The 6065-nt window shown below is 40.8% G+C and overlaps 1 long non-coding RNA gene across 1 annotated transcript; it reads right to left on the bottom strand.

Moving 5' to 3' along the window:
* Positions 1 to 694: 694 nt before the first annotated feature.
* LOC115252016 (uncharacterized) lies at positions 695 to 5198 on the bottom strand. The gene is made up of 3 exons (XR_003890462.1): positions 5081 to 5198; positions 3720 to 3819; positions 695 to 861 (listed from the first exon to the last, which is right to left on the bottom strand). It is a non-coding gene; the product is annotated as an uncharacterized lncRNA (long non-coding RNA).
* Between the last annotated feature and the right edge of the window lie 867 nt (positions 5199 to 6065).

Below are 6065 nucleotides of genomic sequence, written 5' to 3'. Positions count from 1 at the left end.
AAATCTCAGTACATGTTGTAACCATGCTTATGGAAATACATGAAACTAGTGTTATTTCGACAGCTTGCAATGTCAAAATGAGTTATCTACAGCTCGTTATGAGATGTCAAACACTCCATATTCCAGCGCTGAAACACTGAATAAATTAAATCAAATTCTACACTACCACCAAAACCAGGAGGGATCAGATGTCAGCGTCTGCATCAATCTTGATAACTCACATGCATGTCTGTTTCTCTTGAATGTGCACTTAAGTGCAATGTTTGTGTTCTGGTTCGGATTGGTCTGTAATTTTCTAACTACAGTGACTCTGTTTCAACAACTTATTTAGGAGTGTTCTAAGCAGACATTGATTTTAAAATCATGGATAGAGGCACTAATGATATTGAACAAGCCCATCAAATGTGATAAAGGCTGTTTTCAGAGAACAGCATGTGTGTGTGTGGGCGTGTGGGTATACTTTAGAATGCTAGACTGAAGATTTTAATGGTGTCACACTATATTTTCTCACATCATTTTGAGAAAAAGGGCCACTTTATCCTGCACAATGATGACAGGTTTAAATTAACATGCACACTTGGTTAAATGGGCTTTGACCCAGGGAAGAGCTGTGTTGTACACAAGCAAATCTAAACTAAGGGTTTTTTGCTATTTTCTTTTTTCCATGAAAAGGACACGACAAGAAGAAGGCAGTCTCAAATATATGACAGACGTTGACTTGGGACAAACAGTCTCCTACATATCAAAATATTCATTATAAATTCATTACAGATGTCATCATGTCAGCAGAGTGCATAATGGAATACGTAGTTCTGCGTTGGGATGAGGCATCCATTCAGCTTCTCTTTATGATTTGGTTCTCTGTAGGAAAATAATTGGATAATTTAGAACATTCCAATAATGATGTAGACTTAAAAGAACTTGTTGAATACACAGTCTCTGGTGCATCAGTAGGTCATCGGTTTAAATCTTTATTAGAGGTTTACTTGCAGTAATGATTACACTTTGTTTTACAACATTCCCTTTTTTAGAGAATTTAATGGAATATAAAACAATTTGTGTGTGCGTCATTGTTGTTTCAAAGTGTCTGCTCCAATCTTTTCAAGAGTCTTTGCTGTGCTGTATTTTCAATTGAGTTAGCTTGGTGCAACTGCTGTCTCTCTAGCTGCTGAGGATTGAGTTTGAAGTCTGAAAAGAAATAAGGACGGAAGGCGAGTTTTCTCTCCGAAGAGGAGAGAAAACGGAGAAAAGAAAAAGAGAGTATCTTCATCCTTCCATGGCCACAGTGAAATGAGTGCCCATATACTCGTTTTCAGTGTGACACTTGAAAAACCTTTTGACAAGCGTGTCTAAGCCCAGAGGTTTCTCGTCTGGGCAGCACTGATTTACAGCCATTAAAATCCAGCATCAGAACCGGAGGCTTCTGCAGGCCGTCCCTCCGCTGTATGCAAAATAATGATTACCGGACAGGTCATAAATTGTGTTATTTTCTCCATCTCACCAAGAACTGCTCATTCATAGAAGGGGTGATTTGATCAGCCCACAATTACATAGCATGAGAGAGAAAATTGCACACTTGACTCTGCCAGGGTCCATTTCATTCCAACTTCTAGATGATGGGCAATCAAGGCTGTATTTATTTGGTCATGTTTGGGTCCAGGAGTTGATTGAATTTTGGTACCAATTCCCATCTCTGTTTTGTACGTGATTGTGTATGCAAAGTGCATTGACGAGCACTTAAGTTGTTTATTTGCTTTAGCCGGAACATGCCAGCCATTCCTGCTGCATGGCACCGCTCCTCTTTCTGTCTCAGCCTTGTCATTGTTCTGTCGCTTTGATCGGCCTCGATCTTCTTTCCCATTGCTGCCAAAAGCCATCATAGATTGGCTGGGGTGTGTGACAGAGCCAAACTCAAAGCCTCTCTTTTAAAAACAAACACACTAAAAAATTACCCTAAATTTGGATTGGGTTGTCTTTTATTTCCTTGTACGGTGACCATATGGGTCCATATGGCAGCGTCTGTTCAGAGGACCATATGTTATCGGGCTGTTATATTTATTTGAATATGAGTAGTCCAAATAAGGCCATATGTTGCTGAATTCCATCACGGTTCAAAAATATGCCTTCATTGCTCTGGAATTAAAGATATTAATGCTGCCATCCAGAGATTCAGTGTTTAAGTTATACAACAATACTGCTACATTCAACAGCTCCCCTATATTGCTACTAAATCCTTCCTTTGGGTATTGAGCTTCAGGCTTCTCCTCAGAAGAACACCACCCTTTTTCCCCCTCCTGTCAGCTGAGGTTAGCTATGGATCTGCCCCTCCCCCTCTATTGTAAAGCAAAGACACAAACCCCCATTCTATAGCAGGTTGGAGTACATTTGGTACACTAGTTACAAGTGAGGATGTTTACAAATTTAAAATTTCACCATCCAATAATGAATAATCAGTAATGCATGTCTACATCGCATGAAAACCGTTAGGGCATCACAAATTTAGCATCCAGCATCAAACCTTAAAAATGAATGAAAATGAGCAGAGGCACTGCAGGCTTCTGCTTATTAAATTCAGCCATTGTTTGTCAGTGTAGATGTCCAACACAAACTGTCAGACCTCAGTTTTGGTTGTAGGCACTTGTCCAAGCTTGGGACTCTTAACGATGCTTCGACTGCCTTTTTTTCTGGGGCTCCAAAATGGGTTGAAGCAAACCTCGTGGACTTACTGATTACTTGTCTATCACAGTTGTTCTTCCTGTCCCCTGATCATTATTACCTCAGAAAGTAAACACTGTCGTGTACAGCCTCACACCTCCCTGTTGGCTGGTTGTTGCATAGTTCAAAATGATTGATCTATTCTCATAAAACGGCTCTTTGCTTTGAGTTTTGCTGGTTTTGGATTCACATTTGAAGGGGCCGTACATGGTGAAAGAAAATGGAGGCATATCAGTCAGAATGTGAGGTCGGTTCTACATGTTGCATATGTTATATGTATGTATGAATTCACATCAAGCAGCCTAATCTGACATGACAATTTGTGTCTTAACTGCAGTGGGAAACTTGCTTATTCCATATTTTACAACTGCTTCATTAATGTTAAAAGTGAAAGGTAGGAAGAGCAGTGAGTTAATGAACTCTGAGACCCGTAAGAGGCTCAGCCTAACAGAGCTTCAGTCCTGTTACAACCAATGTTCATCTCCCTGCATGAGACATCAGCTGAAGCTGAGACACACTGCAGAAATAATGCAAAGGCGCAACAATCCTCAGAACCAGCAGGCGCGTGAAAGTGTGTCAGCACAACAATGGTGAGGCATATCTGTGACAGACATCTGTTCAGCTTAAAGATATTCTGCCCTTTGTCTCCAAACTTAAAAAAAAAGTCATTGGTTCCTCTGAAAAGCTGTTGCAGGTCAAGTTGTATTTCTCCTGAGCGCAGAGGCAGCCTGACACTAGAGGTGAAATTAAAGGGCAAAGCAGCCGAGCGTCAAAGAAGAGCTGTGAAAACCAAACTTGGAGTATTGCTTTACAACTGTCATGCTAAGGGACATACAGTACACTCCCAGCCTGCTTCAAAGAGACTGCTGAGGATAAATAATTCAGAAAGCGCAGCCAGGTATATGTTGTGGGGAGTTTTGCTCCATCTGACTTTCTCTGGATATTTTGTTTCTGTTGTGTCTCAAATAATGTATGAAAAAGGGAGGGGAAAAAGCATGAACAACTTCTCTGTGGAGAATTGGATCTTTCTTCCTCCCTCCGAACAGAATTTGTAAACAGGGCTGCAGAGGTCTGATGAGGTCCTGTTGAAGGATGTCCAGACGCCTTCAGATAAAACAGGAGAATGAGAACAAAGAAGCAGTAGTTGACTTATTTCATCCTGCCACAAGTGAAAATGTAAAACGATTTCTTGGGTATTGCTCCATTGTGGTTTAAACTGTAATAGATTTCTCTGTAACTTCTATCATCTTTTTTTGAATTTGTCACTGTTTTCCCTCCTAAGTGAATTATTTCAAAAGATCTGCACCTCCAGCTTGTCAAATATTAATGTGAGGTCAAGCGGAGTGTCTGAGAAGAGAAGATTGGTTCAAATAGATGCTTGAACAGCAATAATGTAGTCCAGAAAACATATTTATTCCCTGAGTGATGAATCTGTATCACCCCACCAACAGCCTAGTAATGTATTAAATGTCTACGTTATCAGTCCAGCAAAAATATGAATAATACAGATGCATAAGGAATAATGTGGTATTGTGGCTGTTTAACCACTGAGTGGAACTCGCCTGGATCCACATCTCCCAATATTTTGAAAACAGAACAAATCTCATTCAGAGAATCATGATTGTGCCAGTGGAACAAAGAATGCTCTCCCAGCTGACCTCTATTTGGAGTTACTGCTGTTCCATTAGACCAAAAACACTTGAAAGTACTCTGCTGAATCAAAATTTAATTCTCTCATCTCTCGGCTTCATATCAGCAACAGTGCATTATCCTGGCAAGGTCAGCTGCATCACAGCTCAAGACTGCAGTGATTTACTCCGCAGCAGCTTTTATTTCTGCAGCCCAGTTTGGCTGATTACCGGTACAGGAACTGTGAAGCACTAAGTGGTATTATGTTCTTGTTAGAACAATGTCAGTGGCTTTTTTTCAGCATGTTTGCTGGAGTTTTTAGCTGAAGCCACAGCTTTTGCAGAGGTAGATTTAAGGCCTGATTAGTTCCAGAAACAGAAATGTCTTTCATAAGTGCTGCCATTACTGAAACTAAAGTTTAAAAGCATAGTTTCTTCCACATTGAGTGATTTGTACCCCAAAATGTTGCTATTTGAATGACGAATATTGTTGTTTAACAAAACATGTAGACAGCAAAGTGTAATAAACTCCAGATTGAGGTTATGTACACAAACTGTTTTCCTCTTTTGATTTCCTATAAAATAAAAATCACATGCACACTTTCACAGGCGGGTGTTGAGGAATAGGAACATGCATGTACGGTCACACAGCTTTGAAATGAGTTACAGAAGCACAGCTTCATCGGCAGAATAAAGACGACTATCGAAGATCATATCATTTTTGCTGCACATCTTACCTGGTAGATTTCTGTTGCGAGTCCCTCTCTGCCAACACCTCGCAGCACTGGCTATCAGTCAACTGCAGCACGCTGGCAGGAGCTCACGCTCACATTGGCTGGTGACAATGGAAGTCATCTGGGCTCCGTTCAGCATGGATCAAAACACAGCAGAAGCAATTATGGAGACAAAGACATATCATTAGCAGATGTGTTTTCCCGCAAAAGGTCCGAGTGTGACTGGGTTTGATTGTGGGTTTTGGCAGGTCGCGTGCAGTCATTTATAGTATTGGCTTCTTTCAGTTCGATGCATATTAAATTTTCCATCCGCTAAGGTGAGACTGAAAGATTTACAAAATAAATATTAGAGAATTCATTTGGATGTAGATAAGCATGTCAGCCTTATCAAAATATACGGAGATAAACATTCTCATATTATATTATAGAGCATATATCAACATTGAAGTGAAGTGTGGGTACATTTCATAATAATCATTCAAATATGCTGTCATGGTGTTTTGCTGTGGAGCAATTTTATAACACTTGAGAGGAACAAAATAAACAGGCTGATCAATGGCTGACTGATTCCCTTGTGTGTTGGGGAGGAGGATCCTGTCCATGCTTGACCATGTGCTAACTGTGTGTCTTTAATTAAGGGCGGGTGGATTTACCAGATAATGTCCAGAGTGAGAAAAGGCACTGGTGTCATTAGGATAATCAGCGCTGTAAATGAGCTTTTGATGCAGTGTGTCCGACAGGTGTAGTGGCAAGATAGGGGAGGGAGAGGTTCCCCCAACACGGCTCCAGCTGTGTTTACTCTCTTTGTTTGGAACAAAGGGGTCTTGTCATATCTGCCCTGATTGATGCGACTGCAGGAGGATAGTTAGAGCATATTTACATGAAACACCAGAGGGAGAAACACCAGCAGGCTGGTTTGTGTCGCCATTATTTGCCCTGCACACTCCTCAGCTCGCCAAAGCACGTGCGCTTGCAACACAACCCCAAT

The sequence above is a fragment of the Takifugu rubripes genome, chromosome 13 (genome assembly GCF_901000725.2).
Source record: "Takifugu rubripes chromosome 13, fTakRub1.2, whole genome shotgun sequence".
NCBI lineage: Eukaryota > Metazoa > Chordata > Actinopteri > Tetraodontiformes > Tetraodontidae > Takifugu > Takifugu rubripes.
Note: the sequence above shows the minus strand (reverse complement) of the source record. Positions and strands in the feature narration are given on the sequence as shown.